Below are 21974 nucleotides of genomic sequence, written 5' to 3' on the forward strand. Positions count from 1 at the left end.
ATTTTCTTATTTTAAATGATTTTCATTTATCAATTAAGAGCTGCATAAGCATAGTAAAAAGGCTTCTTTTTGTAAAAATGATAAAGCAAATTGCCAACAGATATTACATTTGTATCAAAGTTTGCTATGTATTAATAAAACATGTCCCTACTGGTTAGTTTTATTTGAATCAAATTTTAGTAAACCGAATTGCATTGAGCAGAGTTACTATTATTCATCATGAAATTAGAGGATTTAGGGTGGTTTGTTTTCAAATTATAATAAAACAACAATCAAGCAATTTGTATCAACAAAGCAACAAAAACTCGGAATAAACAACTGACTACTAAACTCAGTTTATTGGCAGTTTTACATGTTTCTACAATGGAGCAACCAGAGTTGTTTATTTGGTTTAAAAAATAAATTGATCTTTTTTAATTCTTTTCAACAAATTAAGAACTCAAATCTCGATTCCTTTTCATTATAATTGCGTAAGAATCGAGTCAATTCAGAAATTACTGCAAAAGGATTAAGTTTCCATTTTCTAGCTATTCATACTACAATGATTTACAAAGATAGATACAAAGATTTTATGGCTTTTTGGTTGGAATTAGGCCATACATACTTTTTAGGCATACACTCATTGTTTTAGTTGTGAAAGCAGCGTTTCTGTTATATAACTTCATTTTTGCAACTTGACCAAAACACAGACACAAACTATCTAATAATGAAACACAATACAATGCTACTAAACATTTTACCTTTAAACTAAATGTTAGTTTCGTTGGGTTCAGTTGAGCTTTCTCAGGTAATTGAAATATTACAGAGGCTTTTTAGAACACCTGTTTAAGTTTGCAAGGTAGCCATATACAAAATTTAAATGTGTAGGTTTCCTTCCGGAGTTAAAGATTCTGATTGGTTAATTTTAGTAGCTTGTTAAAAGCTTTAATAGCATTTTCATAGGCCTCATTATATCTCTAATTCACACATAATTAGTTTATGATCTGATTCAAGGAAATCTTCTCAGTATATCTCTGATTCACTAACAATTATTATAAAATCCTATTCAAGATAATACTCTGATACATATAGTTTATTGCTTCAAATATGCAGAAAGACTGACAACAAAATGAAGATAAAACCGAAGAAAAATGAAGACTAAAGACAAGAAAAACATAAAAAATTAAATTATGCCCCCCGTCTATATCATCAGCAAGCAGTTGTTTCTATTTGCAATTATTAAGTCTATTAAAACTAAAAAAGATTTCTATCAAGTAAAATATTTTTTGGCAAAGTTTAAACCCTGTTTTGGTGGATTAACATACTGCTTATAAAAATGCTGCCAGAGTTGCTGTGACAGCATTGTGAAAAGTTGCAATTGTTTCAACTAATATCTTAACTTGTTAAATTTCATTTAGGAAGATTTCTCAGAACTTGTTCTACTCGTGTGATCGATGTTTGAATAATATCCTACCACTTTCCTGATTCAAAGGTAACACAACCAACAAGAAGAAACCATTTTAATACTAATTACAGATCAGTTAACTTTCAAAATATTTCCTTATTGTAGGTTTATTTGGTAACATAGCTATATTTATAACTTTGGCTATAGTGCAGCCCATTTTTTTCAATATTCACTTACTAAAATACATGTAAGTATGGTTCATGAAAACTTACATCAATCCTTACATTAGTTTCCATTGTTAAAAAGTTTTTGAAATAATAATTTCAAATCTCATTGTTGAATTTATTAAAAGAGCGTCTCACTGAAAAAACATTATATAGTTGTTGTATGATCAATGACTACAGTATGGTAACTGATGGCTAGCACATATAATTAAATTGTTTGAAAGGCATCTGCTTTGCGCAAGCTTTTGTCAAATAACTTACTTGTTTAGTTAAGTAGGTAGATTGTATCTACTTGTTTTTCAGTAGTGATTTTTACTCATTTACTCATCAGTGATTGAGTATTTCTATAAATAATCTTTATAAACATGTTGCAGTTACAACATTTAAATGAAATTGTCAGAAAACTCCTAAATATTTTGTTATTTTCATCTATAGTTTTATTTATTTCAATAAAGATTTATGTACTCTTAAAAAACTGAGAGCTCTCAAAAACTATTTTATTCTAAAAGATAAACTCAGGTGCAATTGTTTTTTATGGTTTCCTATGGTATTTCTGGTTAATTTTCAGTCTTAGTTTTATATTGTGAGCAAAAAAGAGAGTAGAATTCTGACAGCTATACAACCTTACTACAGTCAACACCCATTTTTTTAATTTTTTAAAACACATTTTGGAGACTCCTAACTTGATTAGATACCTTTTAGAATTTTTATAAACATTAGATAAATTATAATGTAAAATGTTACCATAGATAATCACTAAACTTCTGTTTGTTGGTACAAAATTCAATTAAAATAGTCTAATTCCTAGAAATTATGCTATATTTTTTAATACTTATCATGTGAACCTATATATTACTATATTGCAGAAATCATTCATTGTTTAAAGAATAAACTTGCAATCACGTTGTCAGTGGTGGTTTTTGTCTAATTTACTGACTCACTATCATATTGTGAGCACAAGAAGAGGGTGACAACTTGACAACTATACATAAAAGCATCCACACAACACAGTTTTGTCTAAGCTAATGAAACATAGTTTGGAGAATCTTAACTCAATTGGGCAAACTTTAAACCATAAAAACTTTGAACCACAAAAAATTTTGAATCGTGAAAAATTTTACTAGGTAATAGCTATTAACAAGCTATTTACTGTTATATAATATATTAAGCAGTCTAAATGATCTAGAGTTCATCTTGATAAAGTATCTTTAGCAAATAAACAACTAGAGATAGCCATCACAATCAGTAGCAATCCTTAAATTATTCTGTAACTATGTAATATTTGTTGTGCGCAATTCTACAGCTCATCTTGTTTACTTCCTCATATTCTCAGCCCGGTAAATTTCCATTCACAAAAGCCTGGAATGTCACAAGGCAAATCCTGTTTATTAGATATTGCCTCAAAGGGTAAAAAGATGATAACATATTATATATTATTATACATACTTATCACCTAGCATGCGACTGCTTTGATCTGTTTAGAGAAAAGCAAGACTTAACGAAACGTTCAAACTATTTTAAACATCTTGGCTCTTTATTATGTTCAGGATTCTGTGAAGATATTGAAAGTAAGCCAATTTCTACAACCTGCAGTGGGTGGACAGAAGTTTTAGTTTATTTAGTATTATCTATATTTGAATTAACTTCGAAGCAAAATATTGTCCCACTTTATATGCAATATTAATGTTAAATATGTGTTTCAATAGCTCAGATAAAACATGTGCTGGAAACCATAGCTATTCAGTAGAAGTAGTAGATAGTGTCAATTACCATTGTCAGAGTTGCGATGTATTTGAAAAATTATGTATAAATACATTCCATGTAGGTAAGGATTAAATGTGTATGCATACATTTTAAAATAGCATCAGTTTTCAAGCTAATGATATCAGGATACCCTAGTTACGCAGTTTGCAGTATGATATACGCTTCTAAATTGTAACTAAAACGCATAATGAGCAAGAAATCAGCACCTTTTCCTGTGGTCGGTTGTCGATTTCTATGACACATGGTATACAGTATAAACTTATATATGCACAAAATATGACACTCGGAATTTGAATATTTTCAGGGAGGGTGTGCAAATAAACAGCGATGTCATTATGCTGGTATCTGGGTAGGATATATTGATGGCGACAAACGAATAGATGTTTTTGTCAGTTGATTTGTTTTTTTCATTTAATTGCCTTGTATACAACAAACCCAGAACAACCATGCGTTTAAACAAAATAAGAATGTGCAGAAACTATTGACAAAATATACATAGTTATTAGTAGAAAACAGGCAAATTCATTTACTGAATTCAACATATGGCAAGTTATTAAAACTTACAAAAGTTAGGATATATCCTCCAAATGCTAATAAGACTGTAAAGCGCCCCGGTTAAAATAGATAATATATAATGAACCCAGCTTCTGTTGGGTATAGATCAATCGGCCAGTAACGATTGCATCTTAGATTAAAACAGTCAAGTCCATCTTAACACATGTGTATAAAGACATTGATAAAAGTGCAAAATTACATGATGAGCCATCAAACACCTGTAGTTAAAGTAGACAAATAACTTACTGTAAAATTAGATGTTCCTAATGATGTCTGTAGATAAGAGGTTGAAAACTCGCACACTTTAAAATAGTCCTAGAAGATGGCCTAGCAAACCAACTAATGACCAGTGTTAAAAGCCAAAGTGTCAATAATGATGGGCAATTGCACTGTTGGTAGCATATCTGGAACAGCTATCAACAACTAAAATACAAGCTATCAGACTAGGAGGCTTTTATTGTTGAGTCGAATGATTAGAATAAAAACTTGCAGAACAATTTTGTTGTTTCTCAGGAACCATGTGATTGTGTGGAATTCACACAAAGATGTTTCTGCCTTTTTGTCTCTCCGAAAAATTTTCAGATAATCAAATATTTTAATTGCATGCTGCATGATTCACAGCTCATGACTTTTAGCTAAGCTAATGCAGGTACAATTCTTGTGGGCTGGCATTATCATGGTAAAAAATATGGATACTTTTGTTAATAAAAACTAAAACAAATGAAATGAAGAGATATACTTTAGTCGGTAAATATCAATGCTTGCATTAATTTACTACCTAAAACTGGATTGATCCTAAGCGGTCAAAAAGTGGCATCACTCGCAGTAAGATGTTACACTAGCTGAGTGCAAGTAAGATTTCTAAGAACCTTGTCTCATTAGGTATCTGTCGCTAGGTAACAAGTAAACTGCCCTTAACTACAATAAAAGTTTATGAAGAAATATAGTATATAAATGCTATTTCGATTGTCCCTTTATAACATCTGTGAGTTATGGTTAAGTATTGGTTATGTTATTCAATAGAAACTATCATTAATTCATTTTTTGATTGGGTGAAAAATTTGCATATCGCTTAAAATAAATGTTGCTACTCTAACTTGATTAAATGCAAATTTCATAATCAGTTTGGCTGTTAAAATTTAATTTTAATTATGCAGAGAACAATTCTATTTTTTTAGGTAGACAAGCGGCCTTTTTATTTAAAGAAGCTTTAATGAAGAAAATCTGATCAATTAAGTTTAAACATAAAATGCTAAAAGAAAAATACTAAACTAACTCTGCAATACAATTGTCAGCGATTAATTGCTCAGCGTCTTTTTTCATAACAAAGGAAAAGTGCAAAGAATATAAAATGATGTTTTGCTTTATACGGATCATTGTAATAATTTTTTCCCAGAAAATAAGCTTTTTTAAATCACATTTGACAAAGTGTCTTAAGTAAACCCCGCATCATTGAAATTTAGATGGAACTTTTGTTCTCGTAGACCGTGCTGTTACTACAAATGTCTAGCTGGTACAGAAATTTCATTTAATAATGACCAGTTGTCTGAAGTATATTAAGTATTTTACTGATGAACCTCAGTTGGTTCATGTTATACTCTGTATTAAGATAAGGTTCAAGTGTAGTCATATCAGTCTATGTAAACATTCTTAACACTGATATGATTCTTAGTAATGTAGCTCAGAGTTCCCTTAGAACAGGGCTAGGCAACCCGCGGCTCTTTCATCCTTTTACAGCGGCTTCCTCTGACTTTGGATTTTTTTTCGTTTTTTTTTCATTTTTTACCATATGCCAAGTAATTCATACAAATATAAAGTTTTGTCACTAGAGTTTGTAATATAATTTAAAAATTGTAATTATGTTAATAAATCAAACATTGCCGCTTGTTATGCGTGATTATTTATGGGTTGATATAACCGCCAAAATTACAAAAGCCGGCATGACAATTTTTGATTTTTGTTACTACAGGTAGACAAACTGTGACAAATACTAAAAAAATAAAATTGACAGACGAAAATAGAACATATAATCATATGTGGGCTGATTCATTTGCTTTCACCGCTGATGAGGCTGGTTCACCAGTTTGCTTAATATGTAATGAGGATTTTGCAAACAACAAAAAGTCAAAATTGTTAGACACTTTCGGAATAAACACGCAGTCTTTGCTCAAAAATGTCTAGAGAGAGATGAAAAAAAGGTTGTTTTGGAGCTGATGCGTAAGGCTGATTAGAGCAAAAATCATATGAAAAAGTGGGTGAAATCGGCAAATTCAACTGTTTAGGCTAGTGTTGTGGCCGCTCAAGAAATAGTCAGGCATGAAAAGCCGTTCACGGACTGAGAATGTATTAAAGAATCATTTGTTAAGATTCTTGAGCATCTGTTCATTGACTTTAAAAATAAGACGGTCTTGTCTTTTATTAATCAGGTTAACAGCTTACTCAGCTTACGCACCAAATGACAGCACACAGATGACACTTAGAATATTTGCTGCAGTTAAAATTTAATTTCGGCATTCTGTTAAAAGAAAGAATGACATATACATGAAATTGCAATTTTTTTAAGTAACTGTAAAAACAATGTAATATCCACACGTTATGTTCAAGTTATTATTAGCTATTTTATTGTTGTTTGCAAAATTGTAATTTTGTTTTCTCAGCAGTTAAATTATTATACATGTACATGTCACACATTTTCAATTCATGGTGTAAACATGGTATACAGGCACTTAAAGCTTGACAAAGCTGTTACATGTAGTATTTACTTTTTTTAATATAAAATATCAAAAAGGGTTTGTGGCTCTTACTACCTGTCGCTTCTTCTTGCAGAAAACGAGTCCAAATGGCTACAGGTGGCAGACCCCTGATTTACAACATAAACTATGTTTAACTATATTACAACTGCTGACCAATTAAAGAGATAGAGATTATTATTTATAGATTTACAGCAATAGTCAGCATCTCCGTAATATTATTTAATAGTTCTGCTCAATAAAAACTTAGACATGGTTAATAAGTTTGTATTTCAATGGTATTCAGGATAATTCTGAAAGGATCATGTATATATCTATATGTATTTATCATGTCAGATTTACCAACATATAATCTTTTAAAATTACTATATAGTTGTTGTATCATCAGCATGTAGTGTACACCGAATGACGGCTAGCTGAAATAATTAAAATGCTAAATAGCTGTTTGCTTCACTTTAACTTTTGCCAAAAAGACTTCTTGTACTTGAATAGATAGAACCTACCAACTAAACAGTTTTACTACTTGTGCATGTCTCTACTCATTTACTCATCATTAACTCAGTATTTCAACAAATAATCTTTAAACATCTTCATGTAGCTTCAAAATTAAAGTAAGATTGCCTGTAAATTCCTAGTATTTATGTTTTACTTTTTAGTTTCATATGCAATCATTTCTATGGAAATTTACATATTTTTAAAGTGCTGATTCTTCTCAAAACTATTTTATTTTAGAATGTAAAATTTGGATCAGTCATTAACAAGTTGATATTTTTGGATAAATTTCAGGCTTAGTTCCATATTGGGAGCAAAAGAGAAGTTTACAAATCTGACCACTAAACAACCACACTGTAGTCACTACCGGTTTCTTCTAATTCAATATGACACAGTTTGGAATCTCTTACACATGATGCACTTCAAACCTTTATATAAAGTATATTTAAGCTGGGAAGTAAGGTGTTTATATAATACTCTGTACTAAGAAGGATTCAAGCGTATTCATATCAATTATAGTATACTTTAGATCGTGATGATTTGAATTTATCACCTGTATTTCACATGACAGTGATTGCAGGTAAACACCAAATGACTAATGGAAACTGAACATTCTTGCAGGATATCTGACAAATTTCAAGAGCAGTAATTCATATTTTTAAAGGTGTTAGTTTGATGTAAGCAAATAGAAACCTTAACCAAACAAAACATTACATAACGTTTATTTCTTCATCGTTATGACCTGTAGAAATATTATTCCACTATCTGGAAACTTCCCCACTTCCTCCAGTCAGTATCTGTGACAAAAGCTGTTGAAGATAGTAAGTTGCTATCGGGTATCGGGTTTGTTGTGTGATATCAAAGCTACACCTTCCAAGAATATATTTAACTATGTTTGAAGAAAAAGCATGTCAAATATATAAAAAACTTTCCTCAATTTTTTGAAAAATTTATAAACTGGATGCATTAGATTTTCAGCTACTAAATCTATCAATAGAAACTCTCTACTACCCACCCAGGTAATCACACTGTCAGATACAGACACACTGACATGACTGTCTTATATGACAGTCATGTCAATTTAATAGTTTGACTTAAATTTATTAAGTGATCATGTCTTAAGAATACAAATTAAAATCCAAAAAATTACTAAATTTGAGGTCAAGTTAGACTCAAACTTTTAAGATTGGTGTTTCATCAAGTATGTGAAATATTCATGTCAACAGTTTCAGATTTATGTTCTTAAAACTCCCCAATCAGGGCCGCATCCTCCTATATGGCAGCTACTGTCATGGCAGTACCATTTTTTGATGCTTGAAATTCCGGAATTCACATAATTTTGCTTGATTTTAATAAATCTTTAAAAAGATGAAGAAACACTAAATTTTCAGTACAACTAAATTACAAAAGTACCCTAATCCCTTTGCTGATGAGTACAAGGAGAGTGGATGAAAGTCCTTACAGACCTTGTACTTAAACTATGTAGGTGTGACGAAGTTGTATTTGTTTAGTGTGAACTTGTAAACCGTATTAGACAACATGGCACATGTTGAGTGTATGATGAATGTTATCTCTTTGATTTATAGCCACTCATCCCTGAGTTTGTATGAGGTAATGGACATTGAATGCCTTGTTTGCTGTCTTACACTGTATTTAGTCAGCATTTCAAAGAAATATCAGCTAAATTATTATCAATCCTTTCCACTGCTTGCACAAGTGTTATCGGCCCAATTGCTCTGACTTTTTAGCAATTGAAGGAGTAAAGTGTTATGCATGGTACAAATTAAGAAAATTAATAGCGTATCTATTAGAATAAATATGTAGAGTTTGATTACTTGTGCTTTGAGCTATCTGGAAACAGTTTACTCATGAACTATGGTTATGTGTCATTAGTTTTAAAAATTTATGTGTGGGAATTTTGTGTGTCTGTTAACACGTTAATGTGTAGCTCATCCTTTAACAAGTAATTTTTTTTACAAACCTTGTGATTCAAACTGCGAAAGACTTTTAACGGTATTTATCTAATACTACAGAAATGTTTATCAAAAGTGGAATATTTGCTGATTCAAATATACTGTCTCAAATTACTGTTACATTAAAAAGAATAAAGAAAGATTAAAACCAAAAGTAAGTGCAGTATTTATTGTTGAGTAAAAATTTAATGTTAACAAAAGTCTTTGACTTAATAACCTCCAATTTAATATTACACAGCTTGTAAATTCCTAACTCCATTTCATACACTTTAGACCTTTATATAAAGTATCCTTAAAGTAAGAAGTAAAGTGTTTATATCATACTCTGTACTAAGATAAGGTTCAAGCATAGTCTTATTATTTATAGTATACTTTAGATTGTAGTCAGTTGAATTTATCACCTTAGCTAATTAATTTTGATTTGAAACTGGAATTTCATTAAATTTTGTGTCAAAAAGCAATACATCTCAAAGAATATAAACATCATGATACAGCATAAGATGATAATAGATATTTCAACTGATGTGTAAAAGTAAAAAGCACAAATTATAGACATGAGTTTAAAGTTCGAATTGAGTCGTGTAGCACAGTCTTAACCAATCACTGTGTATATATTGATCTATAGATATTGATTAATTGAGAATATACAACTTTCTACTGCTAGGTTGTACTATTCATACTGGCATGCACTAAAACTTGGCTAGAATATCTTATTTGTGTGTAACTGACCTGATAAGCTTATCATCTAGATAAAATCCTTTAGTATGCAATGATTGTTAACATGGCAGAAGTTTAGCTTTTTGAGAATTACTATTTTTTTAAAAATCTACAATAGTGTAAATACAGATTCACCAAGGAACCTATATTCACTTTGAACCTGCAGCTATAGCAAAGTGTATCATATCAGTCTAGGTAGACATTCTTAACACTGATATGATTCCTAGTAATGGAGCTCAAAATTATTCTAGATGATGTACATACATAACTATACTTCAGCTGCTGTTTGATTAATGGGGGATAGGCCGGCTATGACATCTGCTGTTATAATATAATACACCCTATAATTGATAGAAACCTCGTGTTACTCTGAAAGCTGTATAATAAATAGACAACGAATATTTCTGCATGGCATAGTAGTTGATGAGTATCACAAGGCTACTGCAGATTATCTTATATAAAATCTAATCAACAAGCATTTGCAAAAGATGTAATAGATTATTAATACAGCTTTATATCATTGTATTATTTTAGATGCAATGAGATTTGAAAGTGTTCAGAAGAATGTTGGATAAAACAAAACATTTTGACAATGTTTTAAATATTTTCCATATATAAACATTAAAATGCTACAAAAGTATACACACTTCTGAATATTATAAAGCGTATTACTATCTAATAAGAAATTAATAAATTTATGAACCACATAATGAGCATGCAAAAAAAGGAAATGACAGAAATTTTTGAAGCCAAAAATATCAAATGGGGAGGCTTCAAAATGATGAACTAATTGGCTCAGTATAAAGGATCAGCACTTAGTATGCCAAGTTAACAAGAACGTTTTCAGAGCATTTCTCAAAAAAAGCATGACATCAAAGTGGCATTTCATTTAAAATGCTTTGTTGGTCGCCAATGCTTAGTTTGCCGGTTTGATAATCTATAGATTTCATTTCACGCTAACTTGATAAAACATACTGCTCAAAGGAGTGGCTTTTTTCTAGGTTTATCATTTGCCGATTAAAAAAGAATTGTGGAATATATTTCTTCACCTTTTATTTTGTTAGACCTACTCATAATGAACAGACTGAAATATGGTGTGAAATCAATATAACTACAAACTTAACATAAATATCGTTATCAATTCATATATTTTCTTAATAACACAAATGGCTTCCATCGATAAAACATTGACTATATTATGTGGTTGTAAAATGGACCAAGCAGATATTACTCAATGGTTGGATATGATGCCTGTTCAGCTTACTGCAGGGCCATGTGTGTTTTCTTCATAGCAAATGCTACACAAACAGCTAGTCTCTGATTTTTGCTGGGCATGTTTGAGTTTAGTGAGAAAAGAACCTCTTGGCTGGATGTCATGCCTGTCACAAGTGGCCCTTTTGTGAGTTGAACATCAAAAGGGACACTTGAAACCTCATTTCTTTGTTGATGTAGGTCAGGTTCTGTAAGTCTTGAAGCCGCAATTGCTCACCTGTTAGGGTGAGCTACACAGATGTATATAACAGGATATTGGTAGACTATAAAGCTTTACTTCACGTGACAGCTATTGCAGGTAAACACCAAATGACTAATGGAAACTGAACATTTTTGCTGCATGCCTGAAAAATTGCAAAGCAGTAATTAATATTTTTAAAAGTGTTAGTCTGATGCAAGCAGATATAATCCTAAATCCAACAAAACATTACATAATATTTATTTCTTCATCGGTATGATTTGTATAAATATTATTGCACTATCTAAAAACTCCTCCACTTCCTCCAGTCATTATATGTGACAAAAGCTGTTGAAGATAGCAAGTTGTTACAGTTTAACAGAATTTTTGTGTGATATCAAGGCTCCACCTTCCAAGAAAATATTTCATTATGTTTGAAGAGGAAAAAACATGTCAAATATGGGGTATAGCAGGCTTTGCAGGATATCTGAAGAAATTGCAAAAAACTGTGAAAGCAGTGATTCATGTTTTTAAAGGTGTTACTCTGGTGTAAGCAGATTAATCCTTAATTAAACAAAACATTACATAATATTCATTTCCTCATTGTTATGACCTGTATAAATATTGTTCATTAATGTTAACCCTTCCCATCACTTTTTTGTAAACCCTTCCTTCTCCCACTCCCACTTTTTTCAGTCATTATCAGTGACAAATGACTTTGAAGATAGTAAGTTGTTACAATATATCAGAATTATCCTCTGATATCAAGTCTTCACCTAGCAATAATATATTTAATAGTTTTTGAAAATGAATCAATTCAAATATACAAAGGCTGTAGCCAAATTATTAGAAATTCTATAAGATGGATATATAAGATTGGAAGATAAGAATTTGGTAGATTTTATCTACCAAATTCACTGATAGAAACTCCCTATTATTCAAAACGTCATCACACAGTCTTATAAAAGCGTCATGTCAATTTAATAATTTTACTTACATCTATTCAGTAGTTATGTCTTTAGAATAATAGCTACAATATAAAACTTTACTTTATTTGAGGTGAAGATGAGCTCAAACCTTCAGGATTGATGTTCTATCAAGTATGTGAAATATGCATGTCGACAGTTTTAGATTTGTGTCTTAATAACCTCTCAACTATTTTTTTTTTCATATTAATGCTACAGCTAAGAATGTTCAAGGTTACACAACGATGGTTTATTTCATTTAAACAGCGATTGTTGTGTTCATTTAAACATATATATATATATATATATATAATGACTTTTGGCTTCTGATTTTTACATTCTCTAAGACTTTTGACAAACTCGATCTTTTCAATTGTTTGGAGCTGTTAAAAACTGTAAAAATCAAAAGAAGCTAAGTGTTCATCTTTAATTTTTTCTGCTAGAAAACTGTCAGACTCACACAATAATTGTTGATTTTATTAAAACATATTTAATCACTTTTAATTCCAAATTTTCAATATTTTATTTCGCTAATACATGTAGTTTTGGTAAACTTCATCATTCTCCATGATTGTCACCGATCTGGTGTAAAATTATGTCAAAAAATTTCTACAAATATAAAAATAAGTGTGTTTTAATTCTAAGTGGACTGTAAAGCAAAGTAACAACTGTATCAAAGAGCTTTGAAACCTCGCAGAAAACCAATTAGTTCTGCCATTTTAAGACAGCCAATTTTTGTGATTTCCACTAATTTATTTACCTGCAGCTCATGTGTATTTGATCCTTCTTCATTTCTAAACACTATCTAATACATTCAGTCTTGTTTTGAATTGTTGGTATGCTGACTTGTTATGAATAGATAGGAATGTGTATGTATTTGAAAATTCAAAGTCAAAAGTCATTGTATCTATTGCTATAAAATGGAAGGAACGTTTATATTATCAGCAAATGCTGTTAATATTACTATTGTACGGAGACAACCTGTATTGTTGCAAAAAGTGTAGAAACTGGATCAGTTGAATAATGGTTTAATAACATTCATATCATTTTACTGACAATCTAACTCCTCGACATTTAACATCAATTTATATTTATAATTTTTGACTTGAAGCCCAGTTGTTAGATTTTTCATAGTTTTGATAACATGTCTCTATTACTCGGTATCAGTGTTTTATTCAATGGACATAACTATAGCCATTCTTAGCACGCTTTAGGTAGAATCTTTCTTCATTTAGAACATGGTATCAAAATAGTAGCAATTTGAAGTGCTGCAATTAAATTACAGAAGTACCCTGATTTCTTTCCTGATGGGTACAAGAAGATTAAATGAGAGTCCTTACACACCATGTATTTAAACTATGTAGGTGTGAGAAGCTTGTTAATTGGTTTAGTGTGTGCTTGTAAACATTATTAGACAACATGGCACATGTCGAATGTTTGGTGAACGTTATCTATTTCAAGTAGTAGCTACTCATTCCTAAGTTTCTATGAGCTGATAGACATCACGTACTTGGTTTATTGGCTTATGATATTTAGTCAGCATTTCAAAGAAGCATCAACTAACTTATTATCAATGCTCTCTGCCACTTGCACAAGTGTTATCGGCCCAAATGCTCTGACTTGTTAACAATTGAAGGCTCAAAGTGATATTGCATAGTACAGACTAAGACAATAAATAATAGCATATCTATAAAGAAAACTACGTAGAGTTTGATTACTTGTGATTTGAGCTATCTGAAAACAGTTTACCCATAGTTTGTGGTTATGCGTCTATAGTTTTACAAATTTATGTAGGAAAATTTGATGGGTCTGTTAACAGGTTAATGTATAGCTCACCGTTTAACAAGTAATTGCATTTAAAAACCTAGTGATCTAATTTCAAAGGATTTTAACCGTATTTAAGTAATACTAGAGAAATGTTTATGAAAAGTTGGATGTTTGCAGATACAAATATACTGCTTCAATATACTGTTATATTAAATTGATTAGAGAAAGATTAAAACCCAAAGTAAATATGCAGTATATATTTCTAGATAAAATTTCAAGGTTCAAAAAAGTGCCTGATTTACAATGTAAAATCTTATAAGTATCAACAACAAATGGTCTTTACAAGAATCGACTGAACAATTACAAAAGGTAGTCAGTATATAGAGATATCTTTTTTTGGTTGGTTATTGATAAAATCTATATTCATAATGATTGTCACCGTGTTTGGTATTAATTTTTAGACCAAATGATTAGTACTCTTCATTATTCATTTATTGTTTGCTAGTTCATATTCTTGTCTTAATAGATCAAGTATTTTTATTCATTGTTTACAAAATGAAAAACTTTAGTGATTTGAAAATTAGTTTTCTAGTTTTTAGCTAATTACTCAGACTACATCTGAGCCAGAGACAAAAAGATTATCAACTATTTATCTTTAAATATGTAAATTTTAACAACCAAAAATTTTAACCCGGATGATGATTAGGTTCATCATCCGGGTTATCATTAACCCGGATGATGAGCCTATTGAACACCTAAATTGATAAAACTAATCTAAAAGCTTTTAACTTAACACTAGACTTTATTCAAAGTGATTATAATTATTGTGTTATTTCTGTTAATTTGAGACATAAATATTGTAAGTGTTTTTTTACTAATTTTCTCTTCGAAACATAACTCGATGCTTTCAAACATTTTATCATTGAGTTGAATGTTAGTCACGGTGTGCTCAGTAGAGCTTTCTCTATTTTATTGAAGATATTATAGAGGCCATTGAGAACACCTGTTTTAGCATGCAAAATAATCATGGATAGAAACTGAATGTGTAGGCTTACTTTCTGAGTTTAAGAGTCTAATTTGTTTATTTTAGTAACTTGTTAAGAGTTTCAACAACATTGTTATAGGCCTCAGTATATTTCTGATTGACAATTCAATTAGTTTATGATCTTATTCGAGGAAGTCTTCTCGGATAAATATAGTTTATCGCTTTAAGTATGCATGAAATCTGAAGACAACATAAAGACTAAAGAAAACATTTAGAATAAAAAATGAAAGTCAGCTGCGGTCTGTGATGCCGCTAGCAATTCTGTGAGTTTGATGTAGAAAGTTGCACTTACTTAAATTAGTATTTGAAATTTTCCAGGTTCATTCCAGAAAATTTCTCTGAACTTTATTAACTCAAACAAACTATGTTTGATAAATATCCAATCACTTTGTTGATACCACACATCAACAAACCAACTAAAAGAAACAAACTGAACACAAGTATAAACTATTTTAGTTTTGTAACATAATCTGCATGTAGGTTTAGTAACGGTAAAGCTATACTTTCAAATGCAACCTATCGTATAGTCCAATTTTATTATGTTATACTTATTTGTATTTGAAAAATATAGAAAAATTGGTCTATACGATAGGTTGCATTTGAAAATATTGGTAAACCGTTACAAAACCTACAAGCAGAAAATATTTCAAAACTAAAATAGTTCATAACTAGTGTTCAGTATGTTTCTTCTACTTGGTTTGTTGTTGCGGTATCAACAAAGTGATTGGATATTTATCAAACGTAGTTTGTTTGAGTTGATAAAGTTCAGAACAATTTTCTGGAATGAACCTGGAGAAATCCAAATATTAATTTAAGCAAGTGCAACTTTTTACATCTCAACTCACAGGAATTCTGGCAAGACTATATGCTAGCTGACTTTCTAATAAAACAGACTTATTTGTATTTGAGAGTTTCATTAGAAAATCTACAAATAAACCTGATCTATTTAAGTATCTAGTGGCTATCAACCCAAGTGGTTTACTGCTAATGTAGTTCATACTCATTTATTTACCAGGAACTGAGTATTTCTATAAATATTCTTTAACATTCTATTTGTTGGTGTAAATTTTATGTTATATTATCTGTCAATTCCTAGTACTGATGTTTTTTTATATTTTATACGCAGCTTATGAAGGGCCAATAACAATGTATATACTATAATAACACAGAGATCTTCCATTATTTTAGGAGATTAATTACAGAGCAGCTAGTGACGAGTTGCAAATGAAATTTTTTTGCAAATTTACTCTCAGATTTTTATATTGAGATCGAGAGAATGTAACAAATAGACTACTACATGCAACATGATTCACTCAACGAATCTTTAAAATTGATATCACATGGTTTGGACAATCTGAGCTTAACTAGGTAAACTGAGCTTCAAAAAGGTTGAACAGTTAATACAGCTAAAAATGTTCACACTGATATAATATTCATTGTAAAACCTCACAAAATAACATCTACTGTAAACATCATTTCTTAAACATTCCTTAGCTATGTACTGTTTGTCTTTAGTCAATTCTAGAGTTAATCTCGTTTACTTCCTCATTCTTTTAACCTGGTAGATTTTCATTCGCCGAAACTTATAGATTCGCAATGCCAATCCTGTTTACTAGATACTGCCTCTAAAGATAATCAGATAGTAGGAAATATTATGTTATCACAAACTCTCGTCATTTGGTGTGTGACTGCTCGGATCTGTTGAAACTAAAATGCAACGTCAATGCAACGTCAATGCAATGTCAGCGCAGCTGACGGAAGAGTGACTCACCGAACATGAGGTATAAATTTGAGAATCAGATGGAAGCAAAACAGAACCAACACAGAGTCAACCTTTTCACACTTGTTGTAATTATTCACTTTCATAAAGTAAAAGTAATGAATATCATTCAAGTTATCTTCTTCTTTTCTTGGAGTAAGTAATTCTTTGACTCAAGACTGTTCTCTGGTATATTGCAATTTCTTTACTGGTTTTACGCGCATTATAATAATGCATTTAAACTAGAAAGCAGTCTAAAATATTTACAGTCTTTTTCAACAAAAATGTTTCAAGCGTTATCATACATCGTTGTAAAACATCGTTGTAAAACATCGTTGTAAAACATCGTTGTAAAACATCGTTGTAAAACATCGTTGTAGAACATTGTTGTAATACATCGTTGTAAAACATCGTTGTAAAACATCGTTGTAGAACATCGTTGTAATACATCGTTGTAAAACAAAATTGCTGAATGTTTAAGGTTTAAGGTTTACACTAACCTTGCAGTATTTCTTTAATGCAAAAAAATATTCATTTCTCTTAACAGGAATATCATATCTAACCAGCTGATAAATGTTATTGTTAAAAAATTGTGTAAATAACAAATAGAGTCTCTTTCAATAAGTTAAAAGATACAATATAAAATTTTGTTGAGCACTCAGCAAACTTGGTAAAAGATGCACAAAGTGGTTTCTCTTTCAGCGTAAATGTTTTTCAATGCTTCTAATATTTAAATCTGGCTGATTCAAATAAAAAAGAACAATATTTTGTTAAGTTGATGTTTTATTTTTAGTCTAGTTAATAGCCTTTAATTATGGAACTAATTCGTCAACTCTCAGAGAATTCTAGATAAAATACCTTTAATAATATACGGTTAAAATAGCTTCTTTGCAAAGAATAAATTTTGAGTTCATGTAGTAGTTTATTACCTTTGAAAGGATAGCCAAAAATTTGATTCTTCGTAATTGCTATGAGCTAATTTTTTATAGGAAGTTAGGCATCATCATTTACTTCGTCAATAATTTTTCCCACTCGTATTTGTAGCCCTAATTGAAGTGCAGCAGGTATCGGCTAGTAGAATCAACTCAGCCAGGTTTGCTAAGAATCTGATTGAAGAACTTTTGGTAAGGAAGAAGTTAAATACATAAATCTGTCAGCTATCTGTCTTTTTAGTTCAGTGAACTTCAGTAGCAACTGTTATATTCATTACAAGCAATATAGTATACAATGCATATACGCATATTGTATACGTGATCTATCATTATATAACTTGAATATATATTTACAGGAGCATGAGAAAGAAGTACATGGTTTACTTTATAGAGACTGTTCCCTTAGTTGTGATACCATAGACGGATGGACTGAGGATGAGGTATTGTACAAATCATTCTGGTACTTTTTAAAATTATCGTTATCAAATATGTGTTTAGTAAAAAACAAATATACCATAAGCATAAATATCTAGACAATTACGTGTGCGTGCGTGTGTGTGTGTGTTGATAAAAACGATTTGAATATCAAATATTTATTTGCGTAATCTGAATTATTGTTGGAAAATACTTTTTAAAGCTTTCATAAAACACGAAAAACGACAAAAACTGTCTCATTATTATTTTTAAGTTACAAAAATATTTGAGAAACCACTGAATGTTAGACAGTAAGTGTACTATAGAATTGATATGTCTGGGCAACCTGTAAACCGGTGCAGAAAATATAGAGCTTCTAATGAGTTTAATAATTAACACTGATGTTATAACTCTGTAAAAACTTTGGAACCATTTATCATAATACCTTATATCATTATAACTTTCTCTAGTGCTTTGAGGAAATTAACTATTAATTGGTTACTGAAGGTTCGTTGAAGCGTTGGTATACGTATACTAGCATTTTTCAAATATAAAGATTCGATAGTGCCTGTAAATTATCCCACGACCGAACGAGCGAATGCGATGTTTGAGAGTTTTTATGATAAAGGCATGTGCACACAACTTACAAAAATTATTCATCAACAATGAGACGAACCTTTGTCTTGAAATCTCATCAACAAATTTAACCATCGTTTTGTAGAGTCGTTAAAGTATAATAACGATACAAAACACATATAAGCCTATTTAAATATATTACCAAGTCTTTGTATACCGTCGGCATTATCTTAAAACTTACCCATCTGATCAGATTATACACAAAAAGACAAATTAACTTGGCTGAAATTCTTTACAAAACGCTTGACAAGCTTGGTTTAATAAAAGTTAAGACCGGATATTGAAACACCGAGCGACAGAGAATAGAACGATTAAGTCGTGTGCATTTCACGGAAAAATAACGTGCACATTTCACCAGTCTATAGCATTGTCAAATTGCCGAAGGTTTTTGTAATTAACGTAGGAGTACTGAAATCATTTCATGAAAGTTTCATTTTTGGCGATTTCAAAGTAACTGACATTTCAGACACTCTTGAGTGCTTTGGTATTCTAACTGATGTCTAACGCATGTAAGTAAAGGAAATGACGATGATTTTTTTTCTAGCGATCCTTATGAGGTTATTACAATATTTAATTATAAGTTTGGATGACTACAGAACAATGACTACGTAGTACAGATTTTCTAAAAATCTATATAAATATCACAACTTCTTGATATTGCTAGCTATGACGTTTTGAAATGTAAACAAAATTGTGCGTTGGTTTTATATTATTACTATATTAATAATATTGGTTATTCTAATAATATCAGTGCATTTTACTTCTAATATTGGCCAATATTGCATTTCTCCTATTGCAAGGGAGAGATATAAACATATAATCTTTTCCTTTCATTATTGCTATTTGTTGTATATAATAACACCCAGTACATTACAGCTACCATTGCAGTTATCCTATTGCACTGCAGTACCATTTGACTGCTAATATTGCATTTCTCAACCATCAGTACCCTTTTTTTTCCAATATCTCTTTGGTCGTGGGCTGTATGGCAGTGGAATTTCTAGTATATATATTTAGTTATATAGCAAGACCTTTCATTATCAGGTATAACTGGTCTGTTCACACGTGAAACATAAAACATTTCTACAGCTCATGTTCAACTATCATTATTATTATTGAAAGTAATTATATCAACATCAAATATGTGATTAAAAAAGTTACTCATACATATTTTGCGAGAAAAATCAAAAAATAAACATTTAGCTGCTTTATAAGTATTGCTAACCATCAATAATAGTGCTTCAATACTCTATTTACAACTAACCTCAGTACCGTATTCAGTTTCTTTAGTCTAATATATCAGAACAGTAAATCTGGTAGTCAAGGCTAATGCATCAATTTTTAATTTTATAGCGAAAATTGAAGTTGATCAAAAAGTGCAGCATAAAATTAAAACAATGTTTATAAGAGATCAGCACAGTTTTCGTTTTAACTGAAGAGTCAATATATACATGTATATTTTAGACGGATGTAATATAATTTCTGATTACTGAATGTTTGGTATCAAAGTATGGCTACAAATAAAATGTTTTCAAATCACTCAGGCTTATGAAGCAATACATCATGACTACTGTATAATCAAGGAGTACTACCCACACAGTAAGGAGCTCTTTACAGAAGAAGGTACATATAATCATAAGGAATACACGACGGATGAGATAGCGAATTACATTAGTTGGAGGTTTTATAGAAGTTCCTATCTTGACTGCTCCACAATAGAATATGACTGTAAGTATTCCTGTATCATAATCTGTGTGAGCATCAAGCCATTATATTGCTAATTGATATAACACACTAGCTGATAACTTGTGAGTATAGGAGTTACCCTCTCCATGTCAATATACACAGCAACAAATAAGGTTTGATCTGACTATGTGATGTTTTCAATTTACAAAGTTTTAGTGCACAACCTTTTTCTCTTTAAAGTTATTCGTATGCTGTCTGACATGGACGAGCTTGCTGAGAACTACATGAGATTTTTTTCATACTGGTAACTAGATAAACCAACGTAACTTGTGATAACTTTAGTAATTAAATTATTGTAGCATACAGCTGTGCAGCTACAAGACTGAAGTCTGTCTTTATGAGTGACATTGGGACGCGTTGTTAACCACCCTGCCGATAAGGCGCATCACTGCTAAAACTGGACAACTCATCAACTACACAGACACGCAGTTCTATTAGCATAAAATAATGTGAAAGTAATTATTTAATAAAATAACTTAATTTATACACTGTTTAATTGTTTCAACTGTCAAAAATGCTACAAACCAAATTATTTTCAACAAATCAAGCTAATGACTTAGTAACCTGTTAGATTCTCAATTAAGCCATTGATGCTAAGAATCTACATCTAGTAAAAACCTTTTCATAGCCTACAGCCCGCATTATGTAGTTTTAGTGGTTTTTTATATGATTTTGATTTAACTCTACTTGCAAGTTAAAGATTACTTGTTATATGTATAATGTTGGAGTCAGATCTGTGTTTCCAAAGTTCAGTTGCGGTGTATATTGTAGAATGAAGCTCTTTAATTGACTAGAAATGTAATAGATTTGATGCATTCTAAAATTGTGTGGTCTTTTGTGGACAACCATTTTGAGGGACTCAACATATTTTGCAAAGCACAGGTGCAGTACAATGAGTTGTAAATATAGCATGTCACAGTATTAGTATCAATTTGTTGGTACAGAAAGGGCTGCAGTTGCCAAAAGCTCATGTTCATAAAAATTGGGTATATGAGATAACAGTTTTACTCGCAAATAAAAACGCTTGTAGGTTAACAAATTGCAGATAGGCTAGACATGTTGTTCATATTTACCGTAAGCTATGTGTGGTACACAGCTTAATCCTACCTCAGGCTAAAGAGTGGATTGATTATATCTCGCATTAAGAAATAAACTGTAAGGCTAATATTAGACCACAGTCTGTAGCGTGTCTCATCCAATAGCAGATTTTTGTTAAGTATATTCGTCATCAAATGAGTCGTTAAAAATCGACCTATAAAGGGTAGGCATAGTTCCAAAAAGGCGGTGCTACCAATAAACAAGATAAGATTACTCCAGTTAGGTCTAACACTTTCAACCTTTAAACCTTTAAGTAAACTTCTGAAAAAAACAAACCCTTTCACATTGGAACAGATTTTGCCA

The sequence above is a fragment of the Watersipora subatra genome, chromosome 10, assembly GCF_963576615.1.
Source record: "Watersipora subatra chromosome 10, tzWatSuba1.1, whole genome shotgun sequence".
Lineage (NCBI taxonomy): Eukaryota > Metazoa > Bryozoa > Gymnolaemata > Cheilostomatida > Watersiporidae > Watersipora > Watersipora subatra.